Consider the following 9,646-nt stretch of genomic DNA (forward strand, 5'->3'; position numbering starts at 1 on the left):
AGTGTCTGTGTCCGGTTGTTCATGTTCCAGTGCTGTGTCCCCCATGTTCATGTTCCAGTGTCTGTGTCCGGTTGTTCATGTTTCAGTGCCTGTGTCCCCCATGTTCATGTTCCAGTGCCTGTGTCCCCCATGTTCATGTTCCAGTGTCTGTATCTGATTGTTTCGGTTCCAGTCTCTGTGTACTCCATTTATGTTGGTCCAGTGTCTGTGTCTGAGTGTTCATGCTCTAGTATCCATGTCAGAGTGTTCATGTTCCAATCTGTGTCCCCTAGTGTTGATAATCCAGTGTCCGTCCATGTTTGAGTGTTGATGGTCCAGTGTCAATGTCTGTGTCTGAGTGCTCATGTTCCAGTGTCTGTGTCCGAGTGTTCATGTCTCAGTGTCTGTGTCTGAGTGTTCATGCTCCAGTGTCAGTATCTGAGTGCTCATGTTCCAGTGTCTGTGTCCGAGTGTTCATGTCTCAGTGTCTGTGTCCGAGTGTTCATGTTCCAGTGTCTGTGTCCAAGTGTTCATGTCTCAGTGTCTGTGTCCGAGTGTTCATGCTCGAGTGTCAGTATCTGAGTGCTCATGTTCCAGTGTCTGTGTCTGAATGCACATGTTCAGTGTATGACAATACCTTTTATTTATCTGCTTTGATAATTAACACATAAGTAAAAGGCATTGTCATTTACAATGCCAATAGCTCAAACTCTTGTAAATGCAAGACCTATTGCGTTTCAAAGAAGTAGCCGCAATTGTCCCGGGCTGCTTGGAAAGTGAAAGCACGCATGGCACGCTGCATGTTGCAGGAAAGCATGTCGTGCCTGCAGTAGGAGAAAATCATTATAAGAAAACAGTGCTTACAGACTAAAGAAGACATACCGTGTGACAACAGATGTAAAATGGCCGGTCCTCATGGGAGGTTACAAATGAAGACAAGGCGGTACTAAGGAGGGACTAACAAGCCTAGTAAGAAACCAGAAGCCAGTATTTACAAAGGACAATGACACAAGCCAATGAAAAATATGGGTGGAGAGTGGGCGGGGCTTCAAGTCCATACTCAAATACAGCATGTCTCGCAGAGCAGTGCATGTGCTGCCCATGCTCGACCTAAAACGTGCTATGATACTGCTGCATGATAGTGCTTTTGGTTGCACAGTCAAAAGCAAGCTCTGAGAACCCTCGTGGACCTATCAATCAATTGTCGGTTCTATCAGGGAAGGGGCCCTGGCATGGAGGACAGGGGGGGGCTTAGTCTTGCACACCTTCTTTTCCCTAAGTTAATAAAACATGCATTGGCAGAATGCTGGTGGCGTCATAGCCTTTTGTTTTTCTTTCAGTCACACGGTGCAGCAGCCGCACTGCTGTACAATATGGCTCAAAAAACCTTTGACAAAGCTAATAGCGCTTGCTTGCGTTGGGAAGACCTTTTGCTTTACCAATGCTTGTTCATTACCTGTGTGCCACAATTTGTTTACATGTCGCTGCATAAGTGTGTGTCATTTTGCCTGTGTCAGTACACCTGTCCAGGGTCCTTGTCTCAGTCCTAGTGTCCATGCTTCTGTGTGTTCTTTTCCCCCTTCTCTTTGCTGCCACGCCATGGTGTCTGTTTTCCATGTGCTAGTGCCAATCAGGGCCGACTGGGAACGAAAACCGGCCCTGGCAAAGTGCTTGGCCGCCCCCCCCCCCAGGAGGGGGTGGGGGGTTGACCGAGCACTTTGCAAGGGCAGCTTGTCGCTGCTTTTCTTACAGGGCCGATTTTGCTTCAAAAACGGCCCTGTAACAAAACCGCCCCCCCCGGGCCCCAAAACTGGCCCCCACCCTTGCGGCCCACCAGGGGATTGCCCGGTGCCCGCAACGGCCACTCCGAGCCTTGTGCCAATGTATGCTGCTGTCCTTCCATCTAGGGCAGAGGTCTTCAAACTTTTTGATGCCAAGACCCCTTGTCAAACCTTTTTAGGTATCGGCCTGCGTAGGCTGTGCTTGCGCAGTCTCACCGACGAGATCTTATGTTTTTCAATGTGGGGCTTGAACATGCCCCTCTTCTCCATTGGCTGGCTTCCTAAACGGAGGCCAACCATTGGAGGAGAGGGGCGTCTGTCCATTTAAGCCCCGTCTTTTTTAGGATTCGGGGGTGTGTTTTTTAGTTTCTTTCTCTCCTCTTCCCATTGGCTGGAATTTTACATTCCAGTCAATGGGAAGAGGAGAGAAAGAAAAACGCCCCGAATCCCAAAATGACGGGGCTTTTCTAAGAGTCATTTCTGCGGAGAGAAGCAAGGGAGAACATCCAAGTCCTCCGCTCCAGCCGGTAAGTGTTCGCTTTTCTTGCCTCTGCCCATGTTTGTGCTCGCTTCTCACTTTTCTTGCCTCTGCCCCCTATTTGTGCTTGCTTTTCTTGCCTCTGACCCGTTGTGCTCGCTTTTCTTGCCTCTGCCCCTTTACCTCCCCTCTCCCTCGCGGCGCTCACCCAGCCACCAGCTGACCTCGTCTCCTCTTCTCTGCAGCCCAGGAGGATGTGTCAAGACCCAGCCAACTCCTCCGGCCCCGCAGAGGCCCCGATCACCGCAGACAGCAGCTCTCAGCCGCACCTCAGCTCAGGGTCCCATTCCGGTATTCCACGTCGGCGCCCTGGGGTTCTTCACCTCCTCCTGACACCACGGACAGACTTCAATGGCCTCCTCTGTTGCGATTGTCAGGTCGCGGGCGCCATCTTTGCTGTGATCGTTTTCTTTTCCTCTGTTCTCTGTGAGTTCTCTGCAGCGCTGTACCCTCTTTAGTCTCGGCAGCAGTGCTCCGCGCCGTGTTTGTTCTCAGCAGCATTGCCCCACACCCTGTGGGTTCTTAGCGGCACTGCTCCATGACCTGTGACGGGAGACCTCGCACACGCGACAGGAGTGAGGAGGGAGATCACAGACCGGCGAGTGGACACACAGGAGAACTAGAGGGGAAGCACAGGAGAGGTAAGGCGGTGCAGGGCACCACGAGGTACACAGGAGAGAGGGGCACCGGTTCGGAGTAACTAATTGCAGCGGGGAGGCTCGCGTGGGAGTTCACAGGACAAGCAGGGGCAAAACTCAGGATCCGAGGGCAAGAGAGCTCATAGGAGCAGCGAGGGAACCCCACAGGAGCAGCCTTAGAGAATTCACTGGAGCAGCATAAGGAAAGATCCAGAAGCAGCACTGGGAACCTCACAGAACCTGCTTAGGGGAACTCACAGGAGCGCAGGGGAACTCGCGGGGATATCGCATGGAAACTCACACGGTCACCCTAGAAAAATTCACAGGACCAGCATGGCGGAATGTATAGGACCAGCAAAGGGGGGGTGGTGAAAGGAGCAGCATAGAGGAGTGCACAGGAGGAGCTTCAGAGCACTCACGGCAGTAGAGAAACTCGCAGGAACACTGGGGGGAATCGTAGGAGCAGCAGAGGGAACCCCACAGGAGCACAGGGGAACTCACAGACTGGGGAAACTTCCAGGAACAATCAAGAATTTGTAGGAGCAGCAGATGGAACCCCACAGGAGCACAGGGGAACTCACAGACTAGGGAAACTCACAGGAACAATTAAGAATTCGTAGGAGCAGCAGACGGAACCCCATAGGAGCGCAGGGGGAGTCACAGAACCAGCATAGGGAAACTCACAGGAACACTGGAGGTAATCGTAGGAGCAGCATAGGGAATCCCACAGGAGCACAGCCTGCACAGGGGAACTCACAGACTATGGAAGCTCACAGGAACACCAGAGAGATTCACAGGAGTAGCAGAAGGAAACTCACTGGAGCGCTAGGGGGAATTGTAGGAGCAGCGGGGGGAACACCCCAGGAGCGCATGGGGACTCACAGACATAGACTAGGGTAGCTCCTAAGAACACTGGAGAATTGTAGCAGAAGCAGAGGGAACCTCACAGGAGCGCAGCGAGACTCACAGAAACAGCAGAGGAACACTGGAGGGAATCGTATGATTGAGCAGCCGAGGGAATCCCATAGGAGTGGAGGGGAACTCACAGAAGCAGCACTGGCAGCGTTACATCGGGGGTCCCTTCGTCATATGTGGCATCGTTCTGTCATTGCACTTTCTAACAATCTACGTTTCCGGTTGGTCTCTAACCTCACGCGGCTGAGTTGGCATGCTGGCTTTAGAGATGGGGAGTGCGAGTGTGGGGGTTGTATACATGCAAGGTGGTGGCTACTCACACATACTCTGACTATCACGAGTGGGGATCAAACAAACAACTCTCTTGTTCCTATTTGGGGCCAGAGATTGTGCTCGTTAAGCACTGCCCCGTGTTTGTTCAAACACTTTGTCACTGCTTTCTTTCTCCATCTGTGTCCCATTTGTGCCTTGCCCTCCATTTTGCTCTGGATGTTTGTGCTTAGCAGTGCTGCCCGGGGCGCCCCTGTATGCACTCAGTACCACCGCCCGTGTGTGTTCCGCTGCACCGCTCTGCACCGCTCTGCACCACTCTGCCCCATATGCCGTGTGTGCTCAGCCAGTGGCGTAACGATAGCCCGTACAGCTCCTGTGGTGCGAGGGGGGGAGCAAGCTCCAGGGGCCCCCCTCTGGCACTGAGAACTGTGCACGGGCGGCATGCTTCCCTGCTTGTGATCGGTTTTCTGTGCCTCTGTTCCCTGCTTGTGATCGTTTTTCTGTGCCTCTGTTCCCTGTTTGTGATCGGTTTTCTGTGCCTCTGTTCCCTGCTTGTGATCGTTTTGTTAGTGCCTCTGTTTCTTGCTTGTGATCGGTTTTTAGTGTCTCTGTTCCCTGCTTGTGATCGGTTTTTAGTGCCTCTGTTCCCTGCTTGTGATCGGTTTTTAGTGTCTCTGTTCTCTGTGTGTGTGTGTGGCTCTGTGTGTTTGTGTGTGTGGCTCTCTGTGTGTGGCTCTCTGTGTGTGGTTGTGTGTGTGTGTGTGTGGCTCTGTCTGTGTGTGTGTGGCTCTGTCTCTCTGTGTGTGTGGCTCTATGTGTGTGTGGCTCTTTCTGTGTGTGTGTGTATGTATAGGCTGTGTGTGTGGCTCTGTCTGTGTGTGTGTGGCTCTGTCTGTGTGTGTGTGTGGCTCTGTGTGTGTGTGCGGCTTTGTCTGTGTGTGTGTGGCTCTATGTGTGTGTAGCTCTTTCTGTGTGTGTGGCTCTGTCTGTGTGTGTGTGGCTCTGTCTGTGTGTGTGTGTGGCTCTGTCTGTGTGTGTGTGTGGCTCTGTCTGTGTGTGTGTGGCTCTCTGAGTGTGTGTGTGGCTCTTTCTCTGTGTATGTGTGGCTCTGTGTGTGTGTGTGGCTCTGTGTGTGTGTGTGGCTCTGTGTGTGTGTGTGTGTGGCTGTGTGTGTGTGTGTGTGTGGCTCTCTGTGTGTATGTGTGTGGCTCTCTGTGTGTATGTGTGTGGCTCTCTGTGTGTGTGTGGCTCTCTGTGTGTGTGGCTCTGTGTGCGTGGCTCTGTGTCCGCTAATACTCTCTACTACTCTCTAATGCTCATTTATGTTTAAAAAAAAATGCCGTTTGCAATGCCAATAGCTCTAACTTTAACCAGAGACCATTGCATTGTAAATGCTTGTTAGGAGTAAGTACCCCCTAATGATAAAAGTTTCTAGAACCTGGTACTCATCATCATCGACAAACGGAAACACCCCCAATTCCCGCACAAAATAATTTTTACAGTGGGGAAAAAATAATAAACAGTGTTTGGCCAACCAAAGGTCAGTGAGCGTGGGGGTGTAGTTAAAAACAAAGGGCCTCATTTATGAGTAATCAGCGTAGGGCAGCGCCGCAAGTCTTCTTGCTGCACTGCCCTATGCCAATGTGAAAGGGCAGGAATGCACTGCATCCCTGCCCTTTCCTCTTGTGTTGGCGCATAGATTGCTGCATAGCACCAACATAGGCTGGATTGTTTTTGTGAAGGAAGGACACTTTCCTGCACAAAAACAATCCTGAGAGATGGTTTCCTCTTTCTATGTGAGCTGCAAAACGCAGCACACCTGGAAAGAGGAAAACACCAGGAGAAATGTTTTCACTGGGGAGACGTACGTTTTTCGTGCTGCCCCAGGATTAAGTGATTTTGTAAATATGGGGCATCAAAATCCATGGGCATTGCGTGGGAACACCCGCGCGGCGTACATGGAACACCTCCTGGATGCAGAGTTAGGCAAGGCAGCAACCTGCCCTGCCTTGCCTTAATCCATATCTATGAGGCCATACAAAGCCATGCAGGGTGACTTTGCGACGCCTCATAGGTATGGTTGAGACGCTCGCGTCCCCAGAGCGTAAAAAAAACTGGTGCTCTGGCAGCGCAAGCCTCTCATAAATGAGCCCCTAAACATTCTGCATGTTTTTTAGGTCTTTCACCGTCAGGTACCTACTAATACAATAATGGGCAGTGTAAATTAAAAATAAATGTAAAAAGTTGTTACTCAGTGGGAAATGCGCTGTAGTACATTATAAAATCTCTATTAATGAATGAACTGCATAGATCTGTGTGCAACCAGAGAGACACAGAATTAAATCTTGGTTGGTGCAGTGGAGAATAGTGTATTTGTAGTGCTACGTGATCACAGCCTGTGACAGAAAGCACTGTATGTAAGTCGTTATTTTATACTTGCATTGCAATACACACAGTACAATATAGACTGATACAAAATGTATAAATAGTTTTAAATAAAACGGTTCTTCCAAAATTTAGTTTTTAGGAATACCAAAGGCTTGTGTAATGCAATTTCTTTTTTAAATAACTGTCCCTTCAACACCTATTTAGGGGTACTAAGGGCTGTGTAAGTACGGTTATGATTAAAAGCAAACACTTCAAAGCCCAGTTGTTAACTCTTTGCACTACCACTCAAAAAAACAACTCTTTGTCATCACAAAGGTTGGAGTGATTCACCGGTCTAAAGCACCCTTTACACTTGCAGATTAACTAATGGGGCATATTTGCATTTCTTTCAGGTGGCCAGGCACCCTGACACAAAAGCTTGGGGTGCCCGACCCCCTTCCCAGGGCTCCACGGCCCCCCTGGGGGTCGCGCCCCACAGTTTGAAGACGTCTGATCCAGGGTGATGCCCCAGGGTACCTATCTTAGTCCCAGCATCCATGTTTACATGTCCAAGTGTCTCCGTCCATACTCCTGTCTTGGTGCTGTTTCTCCTTGCCTCAACGTCCTTGTGTGCAAATCTTGGTCCATACCTTTGTCTGTCTGTCGTTGTGTCCAACTGACCAGGAGTCTATGTCTGTATGTTTGTGTCTGATTCCCAGTCAGTGTCCCTAAGTTCCTGCCCCAGCGTCCATCCCTGCATGTTTACATGTCTATGCCCATAACAGTGTCTTCGTGTCTTTGTGTCCCTATGTCCCACCATCCACGTCTGCATGTCCATGTGTCTATTACCATACCAGTGTCACTATGTTGTTGTGTCCTTATGCCCCAGCATTTATGTTTGCATGTCAATGTGCTATGTTCATCCCTTTGTCTCTATGTCACTGTCTCTGCATGCCCCAGCATCTTTTTGTGCATGTTCATGTATCCATGTCTATATCTGTGTCTCCGTGGCATTGAGTCCCTGTGTCCATTTCTGTGTCTCCGTGTCATTGTGTTTCTGTGTCCATTTCTGTGTCTCCGTGTCATTGTGTCCCTGTGTCCATTTCTGTGTCTCTGTGTCATTGTGTCCCATGTCCCAGCGTCCATCTCTGCATGTTCATGTATCTATGTCCATATCTGTATCTCCATGTCATTGTGTCCATGTGTCCATTTCTGTGGGGTCATTGTGTTCCAATGCCCCACAGCATCCGTCTGCATATTCACGTGTCTCTGGCCCTACCTGTGTGTCCGTGTTGTTGTGTGCCCATGCCCCAGCATCCATGTCTGATTGTTCATGTGTCTATGTCCATCTCTGTCTCTACACGTTATTGTGTCCACATGCCCATGCGTCCATGTTTGCTTGTTGATGATCTATGTCCATTCCTGTCTCTCCGTGTCATTGTGATCCCATGCCCCAACATCCATGTCTGCATGTCCATGTGTCTCTGTCCACACCTGTGTCTCTGTGTTGTTGTGTCTCATGACCCACCATCCATCTCTGGATGTTCATGTATCTATGTTCATCCTTGTGTCTCCATGTCAATGTGTCTCCATGCCTCAGCATCCGTGTCTGCATGTTAATGTGCCTGTGTCCATCTCAGGGTCTCTGTGTCATTGTGTTCCCATGCCCAGCAGCCATCTGCCTGCACATGTGATTATGACCATACCTGTGTCTCCTTGTTGTTGTGTGCCCATGCCCCAGCATCCATGTCTGCATCTCTATGAGTCTAAGTCCATACATGTGTCTCTGTGTCGTTGTGTCCCCATGCCCTTAGCGTCCATCTATGCATGTTTATGTATCTATGTCCATACATGTGCCTCTGTGTCGTTGCGTCCCCATGCCCCAGCATCCATCTCTTCATGTTTATGTATCTATGTCCATACATGTGTCTCTGTGTCGTTGCGTCCCCATGCCCCAGCATCCATCTCTACATGTTTATGTATCTATGTCCATACTTGTGTCTCTGTGTCGTTGCGTCCCCATGCCCCAGCGTCCATCTCTTCATGTTTATGTATCTATGTCCATACATGTGTCTCTGTGTCGTTGCGTCCCCATGCCCCAGCGTCAATCTCTTCATGTTTATGTATCTATGTCCATACATGTGTCTCTGTGTTGTTGCTTCCCCATGCCCCAGCATTCATCCCTGCATGTTTATGTATCTATGTCCATACATGTGTCTCTGTGTCGTTGCGTCCCCATGCCCCAGCATCCATCTCTACATGTTTATGTATCTATGTCCATACATGTGTCTCTTTGTCGTTGCGTCCCCATGCCCCAGCATTCATCTCTTCATGTTTATGTATCTATGTCCATGCATGTGTCTCTGTGTCATTGCGTCCCCATGCCCCAGCGTCCATCTCTACATGTTTATGTATCTATGTCCATACATGTGTCTCTGTGTCGTTGCCTCCCCATGCCCCAGCGTCCATCTCTTCATGTTTATGTATCTATGTCCATACATGTGTCTCTGTGTCGTTGCGCCCGCATGCCCCAGCGTCCATCTCTTCATGTTTATATATCTATGTCCATTCATGTGTCTCTGTGTCGTTGCGTCCCCATGCCCCAGCGTCAATCTCTTCATGTTTATGTATCTATGTCCATACATGTGTCTCTGTGTCGTTGCGTCCCCATGCCCCAGCGTCCATCTCTACATGTTTATGTATCTATCTCCATACATGTGTCTCTGTGTCGTTGCGTCCCCATGCCCCAGCGTCCATCTCTTCATGTTTATGTATCTATGTCCATGCATGTGTCTCTGTGTCGTTGCGTCCCCATGCCCCAGCATCCATCTCTACATGTTTATGTATCTATGTCCATACTTGTGTCTCTGTGTCGTTGCGTCCCCATGCCCCAGCGTCCATCTCTTCATGTTTATGTATCTATGTCCATACATGTGTCTCTGTGTCGTTGCGTCCCCATGCCCCAGCGTCAATCTCTTCATGTTTATGTATCTATGTCCATACATGTGTCTCTGTGTTGTTGCTTCCCCATGCCCCAGCATTCATCCCTGCATGTTTATGTATCTATGTCCATACATGTGTCTCTGTGTCGTTGCGTCCCCATGCCCCAGCATCCATCTCTACATGTTTATGTATCTATGTCCATACATGTGTCT

The sequence above is a fragment of the Lissotriton vulgaris genome, chromosome 10 (assembly GCF_964263255.1).
Source record: "Lissotriton vulgaris chromosome 10, aLisVul1.2, whole genome shotgun sequence".
Classification (NCBI taxonomy): domain Eukaryota; kingdom Metazoa; phylum Chordata; class Amphibia; order Caudata; family Salamandridae; genus Lissotriton; species Lissotriton vulgaris.